Here is a 10,752-nt window from a genome sequence, read left to right as displayed (position 1 = left end):
GCATCATTTTTCAGCTTATATTTCTTTGGTTTTCACCTCTTTCGGTCCAAATTCAACGGTAAATGAAAACTTTTGTAATTATAGCCTAAACTCTCATAGTTTGCACATTTCATAGCGTATCCACTACGGGTTAGCTTGTATGGGTTAGGTGGCTCATCTGCAGCTCTTCTCCGGCTCATTTTTCATCTACCAGGAGCCCTTTTATTGTTAGGTGACAGGATTTTATCGCATGGATCATCAGCTGGCCATGTCTGTGGACCTTCTATACCATAAACTCGACCTGCATATTCTTGCATGTATTTTTTTATCTTGTAATATTCATCCAAATATTCCTCCGATTTTTGCTTTTGCATGTAAATTGCAACACAAGCATGTGAGCAAGGGATCCCACTCAACTGCCATCTCCCACATGTGCATGTCTTCTCATCTAACCAGATTAAACGCCGTGCATTGTACATGTGGTCGACCTCAAACTCAAGTTCATTCTGCCATCGACTGATATAGTCTTTTGCATCACTTTTTGACTTCTCCAACTTCTTCTAAATCTTTGGGCATATTGTGTAGTGGGTCGACCGGATTTCGTTCCTTTTTTGTTGGAAGCGTGCCATTATCTGCCGACGAATATGTTCAAGCATTGTTAGTATGAGCTTTCTCCTAGCGTATTTAATCTAAGCATTGAAGCTCTCAGCCAAGTTATTCAACATGTCACATTTGATATGGCAGCTGAATGCATGTTTGGACCATGATGCCTTAGGTAGATCACTAAGGTAAGCGTGTGCACTGATAAGTGCCAAATATTGCATATTTGGACCCCTTTATTTACATTAGTTAATCCTTTAGCTGTGTCGTTATTTAATATTTTGTGTTAGTTTTGTGTTTTTAGTGTTTTGTAGGTCATTAAAGAAAAACTACAGCTTTAAAGGAAAAAATGCAAAGTTTGGAAGAAAGCATACTTTGAGAAGACCTAAATGATGTGGTTAAGATCAACTGAATTCAAGAAAAAGGTTAAATTAGATTAAAGATCAGATTGGATTAAAGATAGATTGGATAAGATTTTGGATCGGATTCAAATTCAGATTCTGTACATGTCTCAGTATTTTGACTATAATTTTCTACTTAAATATCAGATTGAAGTGATTCAAGCGGCATTGGAAAGCTAACTCAAAATACTACAATTCATTGTGAAATAGGATTTTCCTAATTCGGACGGTTACTATGCCAAAATCACCCCGAAATTAAGAGACACAAATCTGGACGAATCCTATTCCGATTTCAGACTTCTATTTTGACTGGGAGACAAGACCTCCGAATTATCTAGGTTTACTTGGGTTTTCTAGGACTTTCCTAAGCCTATAAATAGACTTCTTTGCATTCAAGAAAAGATACACAATCCCAGAGAGCAAAATTCTTTTGTTTAGTTTTTCTTTAGGTTTAGGTTTAGGTTTAGGTTTAGATTTTATTTTTATGTGGAGCTAAATTCCCAACTAAGGTTGGGGATGAAGCCTCACCGATGAAGAATGACATCACTTTTATGTAAGTCTTTATTTATCCAATTTTATTGAGTTTTGTATTTCAATTGTTTTACTTCTAATCAATATGTGGAGTGATTCTTGGATATCTCTTGTGATTCAAGGATATATGTGATGATTTGAGATAATTTCATATGATTGATTGCTTGGTTTTTAACTCATAAAAATTGGATATCCCTTGTGATTTTTTCTACGGATACATCTGGTGTTTAAATTGAATTTGGATTCCTTTTGTGATTTGGTCAATGAATGGATACATGAGATGATTTTGATTAATTCTTTGAAGCATAGTAAAGCATACATAAGATTTAAATTGTGAGAACTTCGGATAAATATTGATGAACATGGAGTATGTTGTTATGATTTGGTGAGTGTGGATTCTTAAACCTTAGTGTTTACCTTTTGTTTAATTTATGTTTATCTTTTAATTTTAAAAACCAAAATTCAAAACCCTTTTGGAACTATGTTAGGATTTAATTAGTTTAGATTTAAATTTCTCTTTCAAAAATACAATTCTCTATGGGTTCAACCTCGCACTTGCAATCCATTAAACTACAATTGATTCGTGCACTTGCGAGTTAAATAAATTTGCACAACATGCACTTATGTTCATTGCCAAGATCTTCTGCATGTGGTGGTCAAAGGCATAAATATTGGTTGCCTGTGCAGCCCCCCACAACTCATCCTTAAATGCTTTCCCTGTGTAGCCTCTCAATTTCAAATTCTCATGTAGGTGCCGAACACAAAAGCGATGCTCAGCATGTGACAATACAACGTCAACTGCAATTCCAAGCCCCTACACACATGCGTAAGAAAATAAACAAATATAATAAACAAATACCATAACACATCAAGAATATAAGTAGCTTATTAAACCAAGTACCGTCTACCTGTCAGACATGATAGCCCAACCAAGTCTGCATGCTGCCCCATCTAAGTCCTCCAGTAAAATGGTAATAAACCACTACCACGTATCTCTTGTTTCTGCCTCAGCCACAACAAATGCAATGGGAAACATGTCGTCGTTGCCATCCTTGCCTATGGCACACAGCAATTGCCCCCCATTGTCCCCCTTAAGATGACGAGCATCTAAACAAATTACGAGCCGACAACCATAGTTAAACCACTTCTTGCACGCATCAAGGCAAATATACATCATTTGAAAGAATGCTCCATCTATCTGTATATAAGCACTACTAATGAGGGTTGGTGCTACGTATTGTCAATACGTATCTCCTTGTGAGGTGATATTACTTGGAATGGCTACCAAATAATTGATGCAATGCCTTCCTTTTCGCTCTATAGCAATGAACAATAGACACATTTATGTTAAGGTCCCTCTTCACCCTTTCTTTCAATGCATACGGTGTCCATGTTAGATTATCTTTGAAGTCCTTCTTATAAGTACGAACAAGATACTCTACATTACATCTTGTGCTTTCGTACTGATTACCACAAATATGAGTAGGGTAGTAGGTTTTAATTTGAATACAAGTCCAAGTAGCACCTATAGAAGCATGAATCCTCCAATTGCAATGATCTTCTTTATAGATTGCACTAACCCTACTCATGTCATTGTGTTTGTGTTGGTAATCGAACTCCTGTTGCACAGCATGAGACTTCAGTGCCCGCTTGAAGACATACGTATCTATAAACTCATCCCAATTCAAAATGTTATGGGAATTTTCAAGTCAAACTTCTCATTGAACTGCCTATACTGCTGCTTCTTTCCAACATCGTCTGAATCACTTGCTTGCAAACTTGCAAGACCATCACTTGAATCATCAGATGCCTTATCTCCAAACTCGGCTCCCATATCTGTTATAGTACTGTCAACCTTGGCCCACCAGTTAGCCGTTCCATCATTTTCTTTGGTGACCTCATCAGCATCGTAGAATAGGTTATCATCCTCAGATTCAGATAGTTTCAAGCCACTCAACAGCTCCTTAATCACTTGATCAATATCCTTAGCCATTGTGGTCTTCCGTGGCCTACCATGTTTTCTTTTTTGTTTATCACTTGGCATGGCATTCACATCTGCACAAATATTGTCCTCTACACCGACACGCGTATTGTCCTCCACACTGACATTAACGTTCTTTCATTTTCCTGAAAAAAGGAAAACCAAAAAGGAAAAGAAAAACATTGCGTTCATTAACATAATATCAAATTAAAAGAATAAACTAAACTTCACTAAAAAAAAAACTAATAATCCGGTGTACCTCCTCAACTTATGGTCGGTTGCATGCTTGGTTGCCCGCTTGGAGATGCACATTTTGTGGAGGTCCTTCTATTGGTTGGAGTACTAATAGCGGTTGCCTTCCTTCCTCTTACTAAAAAAAAAAAATTAAAAAAAAAATAAAAACATTGCATTCATTAACATAATACAAACACAAAATAATAAATTAAACATCACTTAAAAAACAAATAATATTATCCTGTGTACCTCCTTGACTGCTGGTCGGTTGGTTGCTTGGTTGCCTACTTTGAGGTGCATATTCAGTGGATGTCCTTCACTAGGTTGGAGTTCCAACAACAGTCATTTTCCTCTCTCTTTCTCAGAAAAACAAAAAACAAAGAAAAACATTGCATGGATTAACATACTATCAATTGAAAAGAATAAACTAAAGATCAATAAAAAAAACAAATAATATTATCCTATGTATCTCCTCAACTGCTGGTCAGCTGGTTGCTTGGTTGCCCGCTTGTAGATGCACATGCAGTGGAGTTCATTTTCTTCGAGGGTGTAACAATATGGGCAACCCTAGTTTTAACCCTTGGGCTTTTACACTTTTTTGATTGAGAAATTTCACATTCTCCATCATGTCCTTCCCAAGTACCATCTTCACGGGCAGCTCTAGGTATTTCATCCACGCCACCACCCCCTTCTCCATCTCCATCTACAGCTCCATCTCCATATTGTCCATCTTTATGAGATTCAAGAAAGAAATGCTCCTCAACCATTACAGCCTCGTCCACCATACGTTCAACATATAAGTGAACTTGTTCATATTTGTAATCCTCAACAACATTTAAAAAAACTATAATGTCTGCATCATTGTTTAAAGGTATCACGTGCTGATGATGGTCACTGACGTTGTACCAGCATCTAATTTCGTTCACATATCCTAAATTGCGACCGAGCTCTTTAATTTCTAATAGGCTTATGTAGTCAATATCATACCCATTGACTTGATATAGGTCACAACCAATGTATGTAAATGGGTTATGATGCATTATTCCTTTAGGATGAATTGTTATACTGATAATCATATCTGTAAGTATATGAAAGTATGTTTAAAACAACAACAAAATATTAACAATAGTTAATTAAGGAGTATTCGATGAACTAGAATAACAGGTTACTGATGCAGATGGATTCTAGTTTATGCATCTTCCATCCATTCTTGTTTGTGAGACTGAAACAATGGAAGAGAACTTGATCTTGAAAATACTTGTTGTTTTCATTTTTCCATATGTCAAAAATACATTTTTTTTAAGTTATTTAATGAGGTTATTTAATTGCTTAGACAAACAAATATATACTAATTGTAATGGTAGTTTCAATCTGAAAAATTTAGTTAATTTTTAACTGTCTCAGAGGTGCAAATAGAAGAAAAAAAAGGTGTTGAATGATGTTTACAAATCATGAACTACTGCACATAAAGATCTAAATATAAAACAAACTGCATGCAAGTTTGCAAGTCTATGAAAATGTGCATTGAAACGTGATCAATAGTGGACAATTTTCATGCTAGCTACAAATACCAAACTACCATCCCCTGAAACTATAATTACCTCCAACCTTCTCTATGACCAACAACCCATTGGCAAAACAAGACAAATTTGGCAAAACAAAACAAAACTTACATTCTGCCACTAAACTTAAAGAATTTCACAAATAATACTTTAATAAAGCACCACATCAGACTTTTCCTCATTCCAAGGCCACAACTGACATGCATGGATCACCACAATCAACAACCCACTGTCAATCCGTAGTAATAAATTAACTTTCAGTTGAATAAACCGATACTGAATATTCCAACACAACAATGCAATAAAGTGTATATAAATCCAACACAGAATCGACAAAAATTTTGGGGATGGGGGTTTCGTAAAAGTACAAGAAGCTTCATACACCACAAAAACTACATAAAACTACAATAAAATGCTTCCATTCCTTTGAACCAACAAAACCTACAAAATAAATTCAAACAAATACCTCTATTCGATGGGTGCGTCCGTGAGTCTCTATGTATGCGTTGGTTTTGGAAGGATGAGGTAATATGACCAACGGTTAGGCCGAAAAGCCTGTGACGGAGTGAGGCTGGACCAATGAACCGCTGGTGGGTGGGTGTGTGGGTGGGTTCTGGGTGCGCCGGTGGGGGGAGCTCTGTGGGCTGCGTCGGTTTCATGCTTTGTCGATGAATTGGGGAATGAAAGAAGAATGTGGGTTTTGGAAGGATGTAGGCTTCATTAGATTGATGAACCGCTGGTGGGTGGGTGGGTTTTGGGTGCGCCGGTGGGGGTAGAACCGTGACTCTCGCGGGGGCAAAGATTGGAGTAGAGATTGAGTTTCTTCCTCCTTTGAAATCCCTAGGTATCACGTGCAGTTGGGGGTTTAAACAATAAAATTCTCAAGTTGATCAAAATGCACCGTTTTGCTTGGTGTCAAAACGATGCGTTTTGATCCAACGTATCCACTGTTGACACGTGGGATCAAGAAAAAAAATTTGATGAACCCTAATAAAATAGTGTATTTCATATAATATAACGGTAGTTAAAAAAAAATTGACGGTATGGATTTTATTGTAATTTCAATTGACCTAGGGAGTAAATTGTAGAAAAAAAAAAAAAAAAAACTTAAGGACAAAAAAATTTTGGTGTACTTACCCAAGGTGTTTTTAGGGCTGGCAATTTTGACACGACCAGACAACCTGACACGAACACGACACAAAATTACCGGGTTTGGGTTTATCTTAAATGGGTTTAGGTCGTAAACGGTCGACCCGTTTACGACAAGTTTATTTTGTTCTTAACTGGTCAGGTCGTGGGTGACCCGCCAAACCCGTTTAACTTATTAAAAAAAAAAAAACTTGTGGATCATTGGATGCCAACTGTCGTTCCTTACCGCATGCCTGCCTGGTTTCCACTAAAAATTGAAAAGCTATACACGTGCTTTAGTAAAATGCTACTAGCCTATGATGTTTATATAAAAAACTAAATAAAAAAAAAATTGATATAAAAAATCTGATATGACTTATGAGAAGCACTTCACGTGCTTCAGTAGTACTATTTTGGCCTCTTCAATTCCCAGCATTGAATATAAAAAACTCAATAAAAAAAAAATTTATACCATCTCATCTTCCTCTTCGGCTCTTCCATTATCTGCAGACTATAGCCATCATCACCATGGCGTCTCCATCTCTCTCATGCCGCTCCGTATCCATCTCTCTCTCTCGCGCGCAGTCGTCCCTTGCTAGCCTCGCCTATCTCTCTTGTGCTACCGCCACTCGCTAGCCTGGCCTCTCTCTCGCGCTGCCGCATCCCTCTCAGTCTCAGTCTCAGCTCGCCTCTCTTTCTCCCTCTCACTCCGTCTCTGAAGACTCCGATATCTCTCTTTCTTTTATCCCAAGCTGAGGAGTGAGGATTTTTTTTACGGGTTAAACGCGACCCGACCCGACCCATTATTTTAAACGGGTCTCACGGGTCGTGTTGGGTGACCCGTGAAAGTTTCCATTCCATGTCGTGTCGGGGGGTCCAACCCTTTTATTAAACGAGTCGTGTTTGGGTATAGTTTAAACAGGTCACGGGTACCCGTGGGTCGTAAATGGTTCGACCCGCGGACCTATTTTGCTAGCCCTAGGTGTTTTGATATATTTTCCCTAAAGTTTATCAAGGTATTAGAGCTAATAGGCTAACGTCAATTATTAGATTCTGGGTTGGGTTAAGTCTTAGTTCTTTTGTTTTGTTATTTTGTTTTATTTTCTTGTAATTTATTTTGCTTTTGTTCGAATTGTTTTCACAATCACGAAATCCTCTATTTATTTCTTTTGTTTTTTGTTGTAATTTCTTACTCCTTTTTTTTTTTTTTTTTTTTCATTTCCATGTAGTTTCTTTTATTTTCCTGGAAAAATAATTTTGTGGTTCTCATTCTTTTTCAGGCATTTTGTCAAACACCTTTGTTTATGTTTTTCACTTACATAATCTCTCACGCCAAAGATGCCCACAATCTCATGTTCACGAATCGCAAGCCCCATTTTACTACTTTAGATCTCTTCTCATACTCTAACTAATTTCACATTCTTATTATCTTTTTCTTTTTATCCAAATACTCCCAGGGTTGCCTTTCTCTCCTTCCGTCCTCTCATGCATTTGTGTATTATGTACTGAAGTAGGTGCTTTTATTTTGTAATTTTGCTTTTCTCTTACTTTGTTGAAGATTGTTGGTAAAAAAAAAAAATGTTTGCAACGCACACACCCGCTTCCCATGTATGCACAGAGCAGCTTCCAGCCTTTGCCAACTCCGGAAGAATGTCGCAAGTCACCGACTTTCATTCTCGCCAGTCATCATCTCCTCTGCTATTTGCAATCCGTTTGGGATCTCTTTGCCGCCGTCCCAACCATCCACGGCTCAAATCTGGCGCATTCTCCTTCGGCCCCAGCTTCTGCTAGCCCTTCAACGGCTCAGCCGTCCTCCGCCCTTCCACGGAGTTCAGCCATCGAAACTGTCCAAAGCTGCTGCAGACTTCGTCTGGTTTGTTTTGTGATTCTTTGAGTTGAGAAGACAAACAATGTTTGGTTAGAAATTTTATTTACCCTTATTCTAGTATTCAGATACTCCTATTCTAGGTTAGGAATAGCATATTCTGGTTCAAGTTTCAATTTGGTTCTATTTGGTTACAGAATTAAGGTAATCCTTATCTCAGTTTATAAAATCCAAGAATATGATATATTTTTCGGAAAAAAAAATACAAAAAAAAAAAAAAAAACCGATATATCTTGGTTGAGAAAAAAAAATCAAAATCAAAATCAAAAGAGGCCAAAGATGCCCACAAAAGAGGCTCAAATTGCCCACAAAAAGAGGCTCAAATTGCCTATTTTCTTTCTTTCTTGGCCTTTTGTTGACCCATTATTTGTATTTGGCATTTGTGGTATTGTTTCAAACCAATGCCCATTTTAGCTCACAGTTGGCTTATTGGCCCATAGTTGGCTCATGTATTTTGGCCTTTGTGATATTGTTTAAAACTCAAACTCGGCCTCAAACCCAGGCCCATTCTAGCCCATTGTTGGCTTTCATATTTGGCCATTAGCCCATTATTTGTAATTTGACATTTGTGGTATTGCTCATGCCCATTTTAGCTCATACTTGGCTTTCATGTAAGGCCCATAGTTGGCCCATTCCGGTCAAAATTGGTTGATGTTCAAAAGCTGCTGATCATCTCAGCCTCTGTCTCCAATCAAGAAGCAAACTCCAGATGTCACAAGGAATGTGGGCTTGTCCCACATTGCTCAAATATAAGGAAGCCTTCTCCCTTTGGCTCCTATAGATTGAAGCTTCTTATGTACAATTATATTCACTCAATAAAAGGTAAGATGTAGCCTTTAGGGCTTTAGTGTGTGAATGTAGGCATATTGCCGAACCACCGTAAATCTTGTTTCTCTATCTCTTTTATATTTCTTATTATTCTCCATTTATATATTTGTCATATTATAACCCCCCCCCCCTCCGCGGGGGTTGAACTCACTCTAATCTCATAATATCATAAACACGGCTTGAACTCATTCTCATCTCGTTCCATGCTTGTTGATTTTTCTTCTTGTGATTTTCAATGTGGGTCTTTAATTTTTTTTTTTTTTTTTAGTTTATGCCCTAGTGTGTACTGAACCACTTTGGGGATTTTATTGAGCCATTGAACCACCACCTTAGATGATAAAAATAAATAAATTTATGCCTTTGCATTTTTTTTTTCTCCCTATAAGCCTTGCCATCTGCCCGTAATACTTTTTTGCTTCATCCCTGGCTGGAATAGTAAATGCACTATCAAAGTTCGAATCGATAACCGAAGAAGAGAGAGGGACCAACACCAAGAACGAATGTAAAGTCTCCACAACCAGATCTAGCCAAAAAAGTACAAGGAGACAAGAACCCACAAAAAAAAAAAAAAAACACAAACACAAACAAAAAACAAAAACAAAAACAAAAGAAAATACAGAAACACAACAAAATAACCAACAAGTAGTAGCAGCAGCAGGGGCGCGGGAGACACAGCGCACTCACTGGAGTGTGGAATACTGTTGATAATGGCTCAAATTATCAACAAGTGTTTACTTATTGGTCAAGGCTTGTGTACTTCTTGGCTAAGGATTGTTTACTTATTGCTCTAGGCTTGTTTATTTCTTGGCTAAGGATTGTTTACTTATTGGTCAAGGCTTGTTTACTTCTTGGCTAAGGATTATTTACTTCTTGGTCAAGGCTTGATTACTTCGTGAAGAAGTAACCGACTTTATGCTCTATAAAAGGACATGCAGTCCCTGTTGAGATCATCTGGGAAAATTCGAAAAATTCAAATTAGTGAGAGCACTTTGTGACATTTACAAAGTGTAGAGAGTCTTTCTTTACTAGGTATTTGAGAGGGATAGTTGAGTAGGGTGTATAAGAGGTTAAAGGCTTGGGTTTGAGATATTAAACTTGAGCGGTTCAGGCTTGTATCATTGACCATTGTACTCAATATTTCTCAATAGTAAAGAAAGAGACCGGATCACGCCCCGTAGATGTAGGCATATTGCCGAACCACGTAAACTCTTTGTGTACGTGTGTGATTGGTGTGTGTTTTCGAGTGTTTTCTTTCCAAACTTGTATTTTGCATAAAGGGCTGGTGGGAAATTGGTTGCCAATTTATTATCACTTTCCCAACAATTGGTATCAGAGCTTGGTTGTGAATTTCAACTCGATAAGAAAAAATGCAGTCCTTGAAGTTTGGGATTGAAAGGTTTGACGGGAGAATGAACTTTGGCTTTTGGCAAATACAAGTCAAGGACATCCTAATCCAATCAGGGCTACACAAAACATTGAGAGATATACCCGCCTCTAGTTCCAGTGATGGTGCTGAAAAATCCAGTACTAGCAATGTAGATTGGGAGGATTTGGATCTGAGGGTGGTGAGTTCCATTCGGTTGTGTCTGGCTAAGAACATTCTTGATAATGTGCAAGGGATGT

This window comes from Corylus avellana, chromosome ca10, assembly GCF_901000735.1.
Source record: "Corylus avellana chromosome ca10, CavTom2PMs-1.0".
Classification (NCBI taxonomy): domain Eukaryota; kingdom Viridiplantae; phylum Streptophyta; class Magnoliopsida; order Fagales; family Betulaceae; genus Corylus; species Corylus avellana.
Note: the sequence above shows the minus strand (reverse complement) of the source record.